Raw genomic sequence first — 17,251 nt, forward strand, 5'->3', positions numbered from 1 at the left:
GAAGGAAACATAAAACCAGGAAGGAAAGGAAGTTAGGCCTAGTTTTCCTGCCTAGATCGAGCTTCTGGGAAACTACAACTCCCAGCATGCCCGGAACCCAACAGCGCCAAGCCCGGCCTCTGTCGCCCTTACGTATATAGAGAGCGCAGGCAGGACGCGGTGCCCGCCGGGACTTGTGGTTCCAGCCAAAGAGGGGGGTGGGGCCGGCATGGAGGCGGGCGGGGGCCGGGGGCGGGCGCGGCCCCTCCCCCGTCACTTCCTGCCGGGCTGCGGGCGCCGAGCGGCTCTTCGGCGTTTTCCCTGGCGGTCGTCGTGTCTCTGTGCGCTCCCCCTTCTTCTGACCCCCGGCCCGGCGGCGCCCGCCTCCTCCGCGGCCACCCCGCCTCTTCCCTTCCCCGGTCCTTTCTTCCTGGCCCTCCTCCTTTTCTCCTTCCCCCTCCTCGTCGCCGCCCAAGACCGCCGGCCGGGGGACGAGCTCTGGGGACGCAGCCAGGTGAGGCGACCCGGCCGGGCCGTCGAAGGGCCCACGCAGGCTCAGCGTCAGCGGGAGGTGGGCGTCGGGTGGGCTAGGCCTCGCGGGCGAGCGAGCTGCGGCCCAGGCCCGTCTCCGCTCGCGGGGCCTTCCCGGAGGAGGCGGGCCCTCCGCGCCGCTTGTGGGCCTGGTGCCGGAGTTGGGGCGCTGGCAGGAGCTGGGGCGGTCGGGAGGCCCCCAGGTCTCCGCGCTGTGCACCGTGCTTCGGCTACTGCCGAGCCGTGGGACGTGGTACCGATTCCCAGCTCGGTTGCCTTCGCAAGTCGCTTCATACTCTTTTGTGTTTCTGTGATGACGGGAAAAAAGGAGGGGGGAGAGTACCAGTCCTGTCCCTATCCCGTCCCTGCCTCTTCAGGCTATGAAGGTGCACTGAAGTGGGGCGAGTAAAGCGCTTATCAGTGCGCCAGACCCACACCGTGTCCCAATAAACCGTTTGCATAATTTATTAGCGTGGTCTGAAGGTATAATTTAGGGTGCAGACTGGACAGAAGTTGACCTACCTTCTTCCCATTTGGGTTTCCTTCGAGGTAGAATCCCGCGTGCCCACTGCCAGCGCCTGGGCATTGTGCTTGCTTGGCACCAGAAAGGGGCGCGCGCTTAATGGGGACACTGTAGCAGGCACGGTATGGCTATAAAGACATAGCCATCACCGCTGCGGGGACTTTACCGGCACCCCTAGGCTCAGCAACCTGTCCCATGTTTTCCTGCCACCTTGCCATTGCTTTTTCTGAGAAAGTTAACGCCCCTTTGGTTCAGCCGACCTTTCTGGGCTCACCTGTGTGTCTGGGTTTGGAGACAGAGTTTGCAAAGATGTGAAAACTATGCTCTCCTGGTCTCCCATCCGCAACTCTTCACTTTCTTTAGTTGAGCTTCGCTTTGAATCCCGGGGTCCCAGTTAGCAGTTTCCCTTAAACCCTTGCCGCACCTCCCTCCCTGTGGCAGTATTACCGGAGTGGACGCTTTATTTTGTTCTGTTTTGCCGGTGGGATTGTGAGGGCCTTTTTAAAGGTCACCGTTTTCAACTGCTTGCGGCTGTAATTCTTTTTGTGTGTGTTTTTTCAAGACTCGGGGGTTTCTCTGTGCAGCCCTGACTGTCCTGGACCCGGCTTTGTAGACCAGGCTGGATAGCTGTAATTCTTGAGGCATTGGAAGAGATTTAAACTAGGGGTTTGGTCTTGCAGGCATCTGTGCTTACCAAATGTGAATTGCATTGCTACTTGTTGAAGTAAAAACTAAAAATACAGCTGGGGAGTGTTGAGGGAGCAGTCTTGGCCATTCTGGTGAACTTTTAGGAGAATATTTTTATTCTGATTCAGCCTTTCTCTTTCTTTAGCAAGATTAGGTATTTTTGTTTTGATTTTTGATCATTATACCAGCAGCGGCTGTTGTGGTAGTCAGAGGGCAACTTTTGGGATTCGTAGGTTGACTCCTTGCTGCTGCAGGCCCTTTGGTGGTTTTGTTGTTGTTGTTTTTTCTTTGAGACAGGGTTTCTCTGTGTAGCCCTGGCTATCCTGGACTTGCTCTGTAGACCAGGCTGCCCTCAAACTCAAAGAGATCTGTTTGCCTCTGCCTCTGCCTCTGGAATGCTGGGACTAAAGGAGTGAGCCACCATGCCTGGCTGGCCCTGTTTTTTTTTTTTTTTTTTTTTTTTTTGGTTTTTCGAGACAGGGTCTCTCTGTGTAGCCTTGGCTGTCCTAGACTCACTTTGTAGACCAGGCTGGCTTCGAACTCACAGCGATCCGCCTGCCTCTGCCTCCCAAGTGCTGGGATTAAAGGCGTGCGCCACCACCACCCGGCCTGTTGTTTTGTTTTTTAATCTGTGCTTAGTGACATAGGCATCCTCTTCCTTAAAGATATGCAGCTCATAGACACTCACCTTACAAGAGAGTGTGTTTGCTGTGTTCAATGACTCTTTTGTGCCTTAAGCTATTATTATTATTATTATTATTATCATCATCATCATCATCATCATCATCATCATAATATTTTACTTTTTTTCAAGACCATTTTTTTCTGTGTAGCCTTAGCTGTTCTGGGCTCTCTTTGTAGACCAGGCTGGCCTTGAACTCAGAGATCCACCTGCTGCTGTGTGCTGGGAATATTTTATTTTGTGTGTGTGGTGTACCTATGTGTTTGTGTGTACTTGTGTGCATGTTCCTGTGTGACTGGAGACTGGAGGCCAGAGGTCAACTTCTGGTGTCTTGCTCTTCTTAGATGACTGTACCTTATTTTCTGAGACAAAATCTCTGAGCATGGCTTCTTTTCCTGAACTACCCATCCCTTCAGCCCCTCTATCCCCACATTGTTTTGGGTAGTGAATTTCCTTAGCAAGTGGAAAATGTTTCTATCACACCCACCTCTATAATGCAAGGCAGCCTCTGTGTTTTTGACATCTTCCTAATATTTTTGTAACAGTCAGGAAGTAGTTTCTACCATAAATTGTTGAGTGTAGTGGCTTTGTTTGTTTGTTTGTTTTTCGAGACAGGGTTTCTCTGTGTATATCCCTGGCTGCCCTGGACTCGCTTTGTAGACCAGGCTGGCATCGAACTCACAGTGATCCACCTGCCTCTGCCTCCCGAGTGCTGGGATTAAATGCGTATGCCCCCACACCTGGCTTCCTGTAATGACTTTTTAACAGCCCCTAAACAAAACAGTTGTGAAGTAGTGCCAAGTGTGTCCTGTAGTTTCAGCGAACGGATGCTTTAAGGCGGTGGCAGAGCACCTGAAGTTATTTTTTAAGCATGGAAGTTGAGTGTGTTTGATCTCTCAGCTTTGACAATTACTAACTCACAGCTAAGGCCTGTATTGTTCCACTTGAATTCCCTCCTTTAAAACTAGCTTGTTTTGAAACAAATTGTAAATCTATCTTAATCTTAGTCATTTTGATTTGAGCCAGATCCCCTCAGGTTGACTGTTAAACTGTTAATAAAAGGAAATTTCTCAGTGTGTTGGAACTGATAGCTCTCCCTTTTTTGGGGGGTGGGGGTGGGGGCTGGCTTCTTTGTTGATACATGATTGGTACACAGCAGGAAAACAGTCAGCTGCAGAGTTAGTGAATTCTCCTCAAGGAGAGCCCAGATTACAGCCTTGCTCCTTGGACTGAATCAACCGTTCCTGCACTATTAATGACTAATTGAAAAGCAGCTCAATGGCACAGCAGTTACCCTGAGTATAATGGCTTTTTAACGGCCCCAAACAAACAACCAAGCAGGGTGTGGTGGAGGGCACGCCTGTGATCCCAGCACTCTAGGGAAGTAGAGTCGGGCATCTCTGAGTTCAAGACCAGCATGGTGGTCTAGAGCAAGTTCCAAGACAGCCAGGGCTACACAGAGAAACCCTGTCTCAAAAACAAACAAAGATAGACTGTCTAAAACAAAACAAAGAAGGAAAATAAACAAAACTTGCCTTCTAAAAAAACCCTGGGCTGCAGACCTAGCTGTACATGAGGCTGAGGCAAGAGGAACGAAGAGTTCAAGGCCTGCCTGGGGCCGTGGAGAGAGGGAGACCCTGTTTCAAAAGTAAGATGAAAAGGGCCATGAGCTGTAGGCCTTGTATGCCTAGCATACACACGGCTCCAAGTTTAATCCCTAGTACTGTCAAGCCCTAAAACATGTTGTGGAATTGGTGCCTGAAGGGAGCCTGCAGTGTTTACAAACAATACTTAGCTCTGTGAACAGTATGCAAATCCAGGTTAGGGATTGGTATTTCCCTTGTATAAAGGAAAGATCTCTTACAGAGATGAGGTTGACTAGGATGTTGTAAATGTTTGCTGCTGTTGCACAACTTTCTCTGTAACGTTGCTGTTTTTCTGCTCAGAGCTTGGTTGGTCAGCACAGTGCCAGTGCTCAGCTGTTCAGTTGTTCAGCCTGGGTGCTGGGGAGGGGGTTGCCTCTTCACATTAATTTAGAAACTTGTCCTTAATCCCAGAATTATATGTCTAAGAATGAATAAAACACTTAAAAACACTTTTGCCCCGTTGAGCTTGAAGTAAACCTTTGGAGTATTTAGAATTTTTACTGTATTTGTAGTCTCTTCAAAATATATATTCTCCCAAGGTACAGCCAGAAAGCTCATTTATATACAGACTATTTTAAGTTTAGACATGAACCTGACTTACGCATCTTCAACTTCCTAGTCTGAAGGCCAAACCAGAGCATTGTTGCTGCTGTGATCATGGCAGGTCAGACTGCAGGAACCCAATGGGGATACCGTTCCTGGAGCTCTTTACCCAGACTCTAGAGAGCAAGGTGTCTTCAGAGTGGACCTGCTCACTTAAACAGTCTGTGCAGTTTTTAAGAATATAGAACGTTTAGTTTTGTCCTTGACAATTTGTGTACAGTAGTACACTCTGAATGCTCTGCTCATGGTCCCTCTCAGCTGGGGGTTATGACCTCCAAGTCATCTTGGAGTGAGATCTTAAGTGAGATGCTTGCTCCCCTCAGATGACAGCTTTTTTGTTTTGTTTTGGTTTTTTTTGAGACAGGGTTTCTCTGTGTAGCCTTGGCTGTGCTGCACTCAGTTTGTAGACCAGGCTGGCCTCAAACTCAGAGAGATCCGTCTGCCTCTGCCTCCTGAGTGCTGGGATTAAAGATGTGCACCACCATGCCTGGTTCTGGCTTGATTTCTTTTTTCTTTCTTTCTTTCTTTCTTTCTTTCTTTCTTTCTTTCTTTCGCCTCTTCTTCTTCTCCTCCTCCTTTTTTGGTTTTTCGAGACAGGGTTTCTCTGTGTGGCCTTGGCTGTCCTGGACTCACTTTGTAGACCAGGCTGGCCTTGAACTCACAGCAATCCGCCTGCCTCTGCCTCCTGAGTGCTGGGATTAAAGGCATGTGCCACCACTGCCTGGCCAGATTACAGCTTTTGAAGTTGCTTGCAAAGCGTTCTCTTAGCCTGGAGTTTTAGAGACTTTGAAACTATTGACAGGATTTTGTGATCTGTTTCACAGCAGACCTGTGGTAGTTGAAGTGTTAGTGGAATTGTGTGCATGCGTGCCTGTGCGTGTTTAAACAAAAGCAGAAACTCCTTTCTAGAGTAGAAGCTGCAGAGTTGATGCTGCTCTAAAATACAGATGTTGCCAGCTAAAGGATTGACCAGGGAAGACCTCTGAGTTGCTATGGTTACTTCCTCCCAACATTTTATTACAAAGTTGTAAATACATGCCAAAGTGTCCAAAATTTTAGGGCTAGCCCCTTAAGTACCACCTACTTTAACATATTGCTGGCCCTACTTGCACTACCATGCTTGTCTATTTCACGCCATTAATCCAGTTTTTGATGAATTTCTCAGTTGTCACAGGACAGTGTTTCACATGATATTCACTAGGGATTGCTACTTACTTGTGCTGAGGGTGGGCCTAGGCCTTGCTAAAAATAGCCAAAAGCTCTACTGCTAAGCTACATCTCCAGTTGTTAAGGTGGATTTTATTTTCTTTATCTTTTAGTTTTTTCTTTTTGAGGTAGAGTCTCAGCAGGTAGCCTTGGCTGTCCTATACTCACTTTATGTAGCAGGCTAACCTCCAACTCACAAGAGATCAACCTGCCCTCTGCCAAGTGCTAGGATTAAAAGTGTGCACCACCATGATCAGCCCCAGATCTTTTTTAAAAGTCAAGAGCTTTGTTGATTTTTACTTCCAGTTATGCTTTGAAAAAAATCTCTGCTTTTAAAGCAAATTGTTTATTGAACTTTTGCACCAGCAAAATGCTGACCAAATCTTTTGTTCTCACCTGCAGAAGAGATAGGATTAGAAATAGCTCCATGGAGGCTTGTCAGAAGGTCCAGATGATGGCTGGATATCTGTTTTGTTACAGCTCAGTGCTCTGAACTAAAAGACACACTGAACTGTTTTCAGGAGAGTAAAAGGAAATTATTGCCAGCAGCCCGAGTTATTTTTTGAATATTTTTATTCTCACACTAGTGACAAGATTGATTTAAAAGTGATACCACCTTGTAAGTTGAGGTTGGAAAACCTTGGCTCCGTGGTATTTCTGGTGTCACATGTGTTCTTTTGTATATGAAGAATATACACTAGGGCTGGAGAGATGGCTCAGAGGTTAAAAGCACTGACTGCTCTTCTAAAGGTCTTGAGTTCAATTTGGTCTTGAGTTCAATTCCTGGCAACTATATGGTGGTTCACAGCCATCTATAATGAGATCTGGTGCCCTCTTCTGGTATGCAAGCACACATATGGGCAGAATACAAATAAATAAATAAATCTTAGTCACAGTCATAGGGGAGGGAGTAGGGGAAAATGGGAGGGAGGGAGGAATGGGGGGATACAAGGGATGGGATAACAATTAAGATGTAATATGAATAAATTGATAAAATATATTAAAAAACAAATCTTTAAAAAGTATACACTGAAAGCAAAGAGAAGTTATTTGATTTGATTTACACTATAAAAATTAGTCTTAAAAAAATAGTCTTCTGTCAGGTGTGATGGTGCATACCTTTTATCCCAGAACTTAGGAGGCAAAGGAAGGCAGGTCTCTCAGATTTCCAGGGCAGTCTAGCCTACAGCAAAGGCTACAGAGACAGATTCTGTCTGGGCCCCTCCTCCACAAAAAATAGTTACGGGGTAAAGTTATTTCATGCAGAAAAGGGATCTAAAAGACGGACTTTATGTAAGAAGCGAAAGCTTCCTGTCATTGAACTCTTCTAGACCAAGGGTGGTGGTGCATGCCTTTAATCACTCAGGACGCAGAAGCAGTCAGATCCCTGAGTTTGAAGACAGCCAGAGCTACATAAAGACACAATGTCTTGAAAAACCACACACACATAACACATACCAAAGAAAAAAGCCACCTTAAAAAGACTTGTGTGCAGCAGGGCGGTGGTGGCACATGCCTTTAGTCCCAGCACTTGGGCGGCAGAGGCAGGCAGATCTCTGTGAGTTCAAGGCCAGCCTGGTCTAGAGAGTGAGTTCCAGGACAGCCAGAGCTGTTAACACAGAGAAACCCTGCCTCAAAAAACCAAAAAAGACTGTGTGCAGGCTGGGTGTGGTGGCACACGCTATTAGTCCCAGCACTCAGGAGGCAGTGGCAGGCCGACCAATGTGAGTTTGAGCCCAGCTTGGTCTACAGGCCTATAAAGCGAGTTCAGGACACCCAAGGCTACACAGGGAAACCCTGTGTGTATGCAGAACCACCTCAGTTCTCAGCAGAAGTGTCCGTAAGCTCAGCACTGCAGACAGTAAAGGTTTGCAGCAAACCAAAGGAGCTTATCTCCTGACTAGCCTGTCGTCCAGGTGAAGGGTCATGGCACGGCCCTGGGTAGAGTTGGTAAATTGGGCAACATAGAACTGCAGTCTCCAGGCTTAATCTGCCTTCACTGGGCATGTTATCCTCTGACAGAAAGGGCTGCCCAGCTTTCTGTACAGTGTAGCATTAGCAAACAGCACCCCATTTCTATCAGGAAATTCTGTAAAAACATAAAACTTATACTTGAGTTAATTTCACCTATGGAAAGCGTGGATTTCAGGCCAAGCATAGTAACCTAAGCCTGTCATCCCAGCTCCTGGAGACAGGAGGACCAGGAGTTCAAGGCTGGCTTTGGCTACATAGCAAGTATAATTCTGTTCCAATTTCCATGAGACTTCTCTTTACCTCACTACCCCCCCAAAATTAGACAAGATCTGAGATCACAAGGACTGTTCCTGAGGGAAGCAATTACTAACCTGAGCAGTATTATACACTCACCTTATCCCAGAACAGACCCCTTTCTAATACCCTTCTGTTGCATGGGATACATTCATTCCATATGATTTCATGGTGGCCTCCAGAATGTCATCCCACCACATGCCACTTCAGTGGCCAAAGGCAGTGGGTGTCACTGATTAACCTCTCAGGACAAATGACTAGAAGGAGAACCAGAGGCTGTCTCAGGCAGTGAGGAGTTCAAAGGAAGTAAGAGAAATTGTTCAGGAAGCAGCTTAACCCTGAACAGAAAACTGCTAACTTAGCTAGGCACTTAGGGACAAGTGGGAAAGAAAGAGTGGTAGGCACCGACCTTAGAAAGTTCACTGGGATTTGGAGAGCTCTCTCCCCCCTAAAGTACAAGTTAATTGGAATTAATTTCTCACTACCATCAAAAAGAGAAGCCTTAAAAAATTAGTTGAAATCTTATTTACTTCTTTTTTTAAATAAAAGCTTTTTTTTTTTTCTTTTTTAAATTTTGAGACAAGGCTTCTCAGTGTAACCTTAGCTGTCCTAAACTCTTGTAGAGTGTGGCCTTGAACTCACAGAGATCCACCTGCCTCTGCTTCTCTGAGTGCTGGGATTACAGGTGTGCGCCACTGTGCCTGCTGAAAGACTTTTTCTTTTTTTCTTTTTTTGAGACAAAGTCTCACTACATGGCTTCAGCTATCCTGGAACTCATTCTGTAAACCAGATTGGCCTTGAATTTACAGAGATCTGCCTGCCTCTGCTTCTCAGGGATTAAAGTTATGTGCTCTCATGCCTACCTGAAAGTAAGTTTTTTTTAGCAACAATTTTATCTATAGTCAATCCGTATTTTTTAAAAAAGATTTATCTATTATGTATACAGTATTTTGCCTGTAGGCCAGAAGAGGGCACCAGATCTCATTATAGATGGTTGTGAGCCACCATGTGGTTGCTGGGAATTGAACTCAGGACCTTGGGAAGAGCAGTCAGTGCTCTTAACCTTTGAGTCATCTCTCCAGCTTCTGCCAATCCGTATTTTTAAGAAACTTCAGTGTGATAGATTGTAATTCAGGAGATAGCTGCTGTTCTTCAAGAAAGGTTTTAACACAGTCCTTTCCCAGTTTAGTTTGTCCCTGTCCTTACAGGCAAGGGAACTCTCTTTTGTTGTTTGATCCTGCAGTAACCAGATGATGTTTATTACAATAGCTTATTTCTAAGTAAATACTGCTGTGGCTGGATGTTGTGGCCTCCAACCTTAGCACTAAGGCAGGAGGATTCATATGAGTTTGGAGCAAGCCTAGGATAGACAGGAAGACCATTCCTCTCCAAAAAGAGGTGGGCGTGGTGGTGCATGCTTTGACTCTCAGTGCTTGGGAAGCAGAGGCAGATGAGCCTCTTGAGGTGGCTAGCCTGGTCTACCTGTGAGACTTTGTCTTCAAAAAGCAGTGACTAAAGAAGCCTATGTTGCACTTGCTGTCAGCTCAGGCTGGTCGTGAATCAGTGATTCTCTCCCTGCACCTCCTGAGCACCGGAGTTACGGGTATCCGTCACCGGCTGAAGATCTGTGTGCACCCACACGGTTGCATGTGGATATCAGAACTCAACCTTTGATAACATTAGGCTCCGTCCATCGCTTTTTTTTTTTTATTTTTTATTGTTTTATTTTTGGTTTCTCGAGACAGGGTTTCTCTGTGTAGCCCTGGCTGTCCTAGACTCACCTTGTAGACCAGGCTGGCCTCGAACTCAGCGATCCGCCTGCCTCTGCCTCCTGAGTGCTGGGATTAAAGGCGTGCACCACTACGCCCGGCTCCTGGCTTGATTTCTTAAAGTTGCAAGAAGTTTATGTGTGTGTGTTTTGCCTGCTTGTATGTTTGTGCACCATGTGCATATGCTGTGCCTGATGAGGGCATCAGATCCCCTGGAACTGGAATTACAGCCAGTTGTGAGCTGCCTCGTGGGTGATTGGAATGGAACCTGGGTCCTCTGGAAGAGCAGCCAGTGCCTTAAGTCATCTCTCCACCCAAGTGTGGTGTTTAATTTTGATTTTGTTTTTTTGGTTTTTGAGGACAGGGTTTCTCTGTGTAGCCTTGGCTGTCCTGGACTCACTTTGTAGACCAGGCTGGCCTGGAACTCAGCTATCCGCCTGCCTCTGCCTCCTGAGTGCTGGGATTAAAGGTGTGCGCCACCACGCCCGGCCTGGTGTTTGGTTCTTTTAAATGATTATTTTTGTTAAACTTCTGTCTCCTGTATTAGTATGGGTACAGCTGAGATGTAAGCCCAGGTCCCACAGCAGTTTGTGGCCATTTAGATAGCTCTGGGAGTATTTAGGATTTCAGGCTGCTCTGCACAGCCCAACAGGGGGCCTTTGAAGTATGCTTGCTAGCAGTTTGCCTGGAGGAGCTGAAAGCATGGCCTGGCCAGAGCTCTGAGTGGAGTGGTTTGTTTGTTTAACTGTCCATTCCAGAGGATTCAACATCTTCTGGGTGCACATAAACCAATATAGATTAAAGATCTCGAAGCTAGACGTGGTGGCTCACACCTTTAATCCCAGCACTGGGGAGGCAGAGGCAGGCGGATCGCTGTGAGTTCGAGGCCAGCCTGGTCTACAGAGTGAATCTAGGACAACCAGGACTACAAGAGAAACCCTGTCTTGAAAAGCCAGAACAAACAAACAAACAAAAAACCAACCAACCAACCAATCAAACCAACCCTCCCTGGGTATATATCTCTGTTCCTAGTACTGAGTGCGTAAGGCTTTTCTTTCTAAAGCATTACACCCAGGGCTCAGGATTCCCTGAATATGTAAACTGTTTACTGCTGAAATCGAGGCGTTAAGTTTCCCGTGATGTGCTTTGGGCAATCTGAGGCACAGAGACATTAGTTCTTCCTAAGAATTGGACACTTGCTTGAGCTGGGAACGGAGTTGAAAGCCCTACTGAGAAACTTGACTGGACATTGCTGGGTGCTACTGAGTGGTGAGGCTGGTTTCTAAGTAACCTGAGCCTGAAAGCTGTTGTGTATAGAGACCACATTCAATGTGGAGTGCTTCTAGTTAGATGGCACCTGATCACATTCTTTTTCTGAAAGAAAAGCAGGTGAACTTGGATGTGGCGCTCAGTTTCTTGGTATTATATTATTGAGCCCAATTATCAGAAATCATTAGCAGATTATGAATAGCTGTATGTTCTGGTGGGTTTAAAAGTTCCTGTATTTTTAATAGTTTAGACTTAAAAACATTTACTATCTGACAAGAAGGCTTATTTGTTAGGGAAGCCTGCTACTAAGTGTGATAACCTGAGTTCTGTCCCCAGAACTGATGGTAGGAGAGAACCTATCCTGTAAGTAGTCCTCTAACCCCATACTCAACCATGGCATGTGGGCTCTTTCAGTCCCTCTGCCTCTCTCTGTGTGTGTTCTCTCTCTCCCCCCCCCTCTTTCTCACACACACACACACACACACACACACACACGTTTTCTCTCATATACACACACAATAAAAGCATACTTATATTTATAAAAATAATAGGGCTGCAGAGGTAGCTAAGTTGAGTAAAGTGCATGGCATGGAAACATGAGGCTTGAGTTTTATCCTCATCAATCTTGGTTTGGTGCTTGGAGCCGGAGGAGACAGGTAGATTCCTGGAGTTCCCTGAGTACCTAACCTTTTTGGCAAGTTTCAGGCCAGTGAGAGACCTGTTCTTCCAAATCAGATAGTTGGCACTTGAAGAGCAACATCTGAGGTTGTCCTTTGTCCTCCCTGTCCACGCTTTTTTTTTTTTTAATGTATACAATGCTTTGCCTGCATGTATACCTGCAGGCCAGAAGAGGGCACCAGATCACATTATAGATGGTTGTGAGCCACCATGTGGTTGCTGGGAATTGAACTCAGGACCTTTGGAAAAGCAGGCAGTGCTCTCAGCCGCTGAGCCATCTCTCCAGCCCCTACTCTCAAATTTATAACCTCCTTATCTTTGTCATTGTTACACACACACACACACACACACACACACACCCTCTCTGCTGAGTCTGTTTAGTATGTCTGTGATTTCAGGGCTGGCCATTTAGTGTTAGGTGACCCTGGGGGAGACTACTTCTGCTCTCACCATTTCTTAGTGGCTTGTGGTTCTTTGTTTATGGTGGCTCCATGAGATTTCTCTCTTCCACATTAACATGTCCATTGGTGGTATTCTTGTTTAAGAAGCCATATTGTTGAGGCATAGTGTATGTAGCTTCCCTGTCATTTCTAGGAAACATACTTTCACAGCAGACTTTCTGGTCCTTTAGTTCTTAAAATCTTAAAACAAAACAAAACCCTCTACTGTGATGTTCCCTGAGTATTAGGTGCAAGAGTTGTGTTGTAGATGCATCAGCTGGGGAGGACACCCCAAGACAGTTGCTTTCTACGTTTTTACCAATTGTGGTGTTCTGTTATGGTCTCTGTTGCAAAGAAACTTGTTATGGTAAGGATTGGGAAAACTTGTTTGTGGATATGAAGGTAAGTATTTGGAATGCAGTTAGGAATTACCCTGGTCTGTAAAGTGGCAGTTGTAGTTTCTCTTCAGAGATCCATGGCATCAATAGCCTTGGGTAGTTAGTTAAGTTTCCAGGGCCAGGTATGATCTCCCTCCTGTTATGCTAGGATTACAGGCATGCACCACTGCACTCAGCTAATTTTTTTTTTTTTTTTTAAAGACAGGGTTTCTCTATGTAGTCCTGGCTATCCTAGAACTAACTCATAGAGAGTCTCCTGAGTTCTGGGATTAAGGTATGTCCCACCATGCGTGGCCTTGGTTGTTGTTGTTTTTTTTTTAAACTTTTGTTTGGTATGATGGCTTTTCTGGGGGGAACAATTAATGGTGGATTCTCATTTAGGAAGTGTATTTTTATTTTGATGCACTTATTCTATATGAGTGCTTTGCAAGCTTACCTGGTGCCTGTGGAGGCCAGAAGAGGGTGTTAGATCTCTTGAAACTGGAGTTATGGATAACCATAAGACACCATGTTGGTGCTAAAAGATCTAACTTGGGTCCTCTGTAAGAGCAACATTTGCTCTAAACTGCTGAGTCATCTCACCAGCCAGCTGTTCTTAACCTGTAGTGTCAAATGACCTGTTCACAGGGTAGCCTAAGATCATCTGAAAACACTGATATTTACGTTATGATTCATTAATAGTAGCAAAATTACAGTTATGAAGTAGCAGTTAAATAATTTTGTCATTGGGGGTCACCACAGCATGAGGAACTGTATTAAAGGGTCCCTGTAGCATTAGGAAGGTTGAGAACCACTGATGTAGCCTCTAAGGTTTTGTTTTTGTTTTGTTTTGTTACTGTTTTTTTGTTTTGTAGCAGGTCACCCAACTGTTACACTTGCAGAATTCTCCCTTACCCCACCCCTACTTGACTCTAGGCAAATGTGATACGGGACCACATTCAAGGCTTGAACTGTGTGCAGAGATTCTGAGCAGATTAGTTGTTTCCAGGCATCATTTTTTAGATACTTTTGTTTCTAGCACGTGAGTGGGAGTGTGATTCCTTAGGCTGATTCTTGCAGTCTGTGTTTCTCTTCAGTACCAAGGACACTGTGGAATGTTTTACAGTTGGTGCATTATATTTTATGTATGTATCCAGAACTGCTATGGAACACTAGCTTGACATTGATTTTTTTTTTCTTTTTTCCCCCAGACAGGGTTTCTCTGTGTAGCCCTGGCTGTCCAGGACTTGCTTTGTACGTAGACCATGCTGGTCTTGAACTCACAAAGAACCTCCTGCCTCTGCCTCCCTAGAGCTGAGGTTGACAATGATCTTAAAGCAATCATTTTGGAAATTGTTGTGTAGGATGCACTGGCACGTATCTGTGCTCATGGCTTTCCTTGCTATAGGGTTTTGGAAGATGTTGAAATCTGTGAATTGTATTTTGAGAGGGAAGGGAAAGCAACAGTGAGAAGTGAGTTTTACTCTCAGAAAACAACTGAACTGCAAATAGAAAAATGCCTCAGAAAAGGGCTTTGGGCTGCAGCTATGGCTTATTGGTTAAGAGCTCTTCGTGTGCTTCAAGAGGACTTGAGTTTAGTTCCCAGCACTGAAGGCTGGTGGCTTACCACCACCTGCAGTCCTAGCTCCAGGGGCTCTGATACCCTCTTTGGCCTTTGTGATCACCTGTACTCAGCCATGTGCAGACACATAGCATACATAATTAAAAAAATAAGCCGGGCAAAAAAAAAAAAAAAAAAACCAAAAAAAAGCCGGGCATGGTGGCACATGCCTGTAATCCCAGCACTCAGGAGGCAGAGGCAGGCGGATCACTGTGAGTTCAAGGCCAGCCTGGTCTACAAAGTGAGTCCAGGACAGCCATGACCACAGAGAGACCCTGTCTTGAAAAAACAAACAAATAATATAAATAAATAATAACTCTTACAAAAATAAATAAAAGGTTTCTTTAGAATTGAGATCACTTTTACAGAGGAGAATGATGTGTTGATTAGGCAAAAGCATAGATACAGGGCTGGAGAGATGGCTCAGCGGTTAAGAGCACTGGCTGCTCTTCCAAGGTTCTGAGTTCAATTCCCAGAAACTACACAGATGCTCACAACCATCTATCATGAGATCTGGTGCCCTCTTCTGGTCTGCAGGCATACAGGCAGGCAGAACTTTGTATATGTAGTAAACAAATAAATTGTTAAAAAAAAAAAAACCAACTTGGGCTGGAGAGATGGCTCAGTGGTTAAGAGTGCCGCCTGCTCTTCCAGGGGTCCTAAATTTAATCCCAGCAACAACATGGTGGCTCACAACCATCTATAATGTGATCTAACACCCTCTTCTGCAGATAAAGCACTCATATGCAATAAATAAAATATATATATATATATATATATATATATATATATATTTTTTTTTTTTTTTGGTTTTTCGAGACAGGGTTTCTCTGTGTAGCCTTGACTGTCCTGGACTCACTTTGTAGACCAGGCTGGCCTCGAACTCACAGAGATCCGCCTGCCTCTGCCTCCCAAGTGCTGGGATTAAAGGTGTGCGCCACCACGCCTGGCAAATATTTTTTAAAAACCCAACTTTTTTTACTTTAGCCAGTGGTGTGGTGGCACACACCTTAATCCCAACACTTGGGAGGCTTTGCAGTTCCTACTAACTTAAAACTATAGAAAAGTCTTGTGAATGTCTTGCTCCAGCTCTCCAGCAGCCTTGCCACTCTAGAGTCTACTGGGCTCCCGTCCTCTCCATGTGTACCTGCAGTGGTCCTGGGGCAGCATGGTCTATTCAAGTCACTCCAGGATTGTATGCCTCAAGGTTTGGGGTGATGGTTTTCTGGCTTAGAGTCTGTGATTAGTGAAACTAATAAACCTTTTACTCAAGCAGATCCAACTTTAATTCTCTTATTATTATTTTTAAAATTTAATTTTTTTATTTTTTGGCTTTTTTGAAACAAAGTTTCTCTGTGTACTTGGCTGTCCTGGGCTTGAATTCACAGAGATCCACCTGCCTCTGCCTCTCTCAGTGCTGGGATTAAGGGCCTGAGCCACCACACCGGAGTGGGGGAGGGGGACGCTCCTTCTTTTATTCTAATTAGAAGAACCAGCAACAGTGGAAAGTCCCTCCTGTCAATCAAATGAACAAAAAGTTTCTGCCCCATCAACCTTCTGTCCTTAACAGTAGCAGTTCTTCGTGACATGCTAATGGTGTCACTACTCAGGTTGCTTTCAGTTTCTCACAGGTTTGAAACCGGAGGCCATTACCACATCCTATAACACTAGGCGTTACACATTGCCACTCTTTGCAGAATGAACACACAGTACTTGGGTACTGTAAATCATCGTAAATCGCTGTAGGAAATGCAGGCCAGGACATGGCATTATGAGAAGGAGCCATAAGGTTCTAACTGAGCAGTATAGCTGTGTGCTGCTCGGGCTATTTTCGTAACTGAGGTAATGCCAGGATTGACTGGATTTCAGCAGTTATTTTCCCCTGTATAATTTAGCTTCTTGTTTCCTTTCCCTTGAAACTTTTAGGTAGAACTTTAGAATTCATAGCACTAACTTGACTGCACTGGAAGCTGTTTATCTGCAGGTTGTTCCGTTTTGTTGAGAGAGGCCAATGTCTCACGTTAAGTTCAGCTTGCAACTGCTGTTGTCTCTGGGAGCCAGATACTAAACGAGGATGAGTCTCTTCTGTCACAGTCGTCCTGCTAGCTGCCTGCTTTCCATACCTGCACTTAGACCTGCTCACAGCCCTGCACCACACCCTCCAGTGCAGCCTGTGCTGATTACCTAGCAGCGCAGGTGAGGGCCCAACGCTAGTGCCTCCTCTCTAGCCTCTTCTCAGCTGCCTTTCCCGTCTAACAGGCAGCCTCCAGAGGTGATGGTGGGACCCTCTGCATTTACTTTTAGGAAGTAGATTGCCATCTACACTTCTGTATCCCAGAGAGGGACCCTGGTTGGCCTCAGTTGCAGACCACTTAGAAATCATGAGAAAGAGCACACTAGCTGCTCCAACCCAAACCTTTTCTGTTTGAGAGTCTCGCCAGCTGACAGAAAGAAATGAACAGGAAATACCATTTGAGATGGTTATTTTATCAAAGTTTTGCCTGTTGCTTCTTGAATGACTTCCCAGAATAATGAACAGTTTTCTGAATCCCTTTTCAGCGCATCAACAAGGTTTTATACCAAGCAAGGGGTGGCCAGATTTACTACAAGACCAGAGTCATTGACATTCAGTAATCTTTTTTTTTTTTCTTTCTTCTTCTTTTTCCTGAGATGGGATTTCCATGTGTAGCCTAGGTTGTCCTGGACTCACTCTGTAGACCAGGCTGGCCTCAAACTCACAGAGATCCACCTGCCTCTGTCTCCTTCAGTGCTGGGATTACAAGCATGCACCACCATGCCTGGCTGACATTAATCTTTATTGAAAGTTTCTTTCTGTCCATCTATCCATCTATCTATCTGTGGTTTTTCAAGACAAGATTTCTCTGTGTAGCTGTGGTTGTCCTAGACTAGCTCTGTAGACCAGGCTAGCCTCGAACTCACAAAAGATCACCTGCTTCTGCCACCCGAGTGTT

The 17,251-nt window shown here is 45.5% G+C and overlaps 1 protein-coding gene across 7 annotated transcripts in view; it reads left to right on the plus strand.

Annotated features, from left to right (window-relative positions):
* The first annotated feature begins 244 nt into the window (after positions 1-244).
* The window catches only part of STAU1 (staufen double-stranded RNA binding protein 1), a 43,731-nt gene continuing 26,724 nt past the window's right edge, over positions 245-17,251 (plus strand). For 3 of the 7 annotated variants that reach the window (XM_084777185.1, XM_084777187.1, XM_084777186.1), the window contains exon 1: positions 365-493. The gene's annotated coding sequence lies outside the window, so the exon portion shown is untranslated. Of the gene's footprint in view, positions 494-12,880; positions 12,954-17,251 lie in introns of all 7 variants that reach the window. The other 4 variants (XM_084777188.1, XM_084777190.1, XM_084777184.1 and 1 more) reach the window with 3 other exon arrangements.

Source organism: Acomys minous (assembly GCF_964271855.1).
Source record: "Acomys minous genome assembly, chromosome: 3".
NCBI classification, from domain to species: Eukaryota; Metazoa; Chordata; class Mammalia; order Rodentia; family Muridae; genus Acomys; species Acomys minous.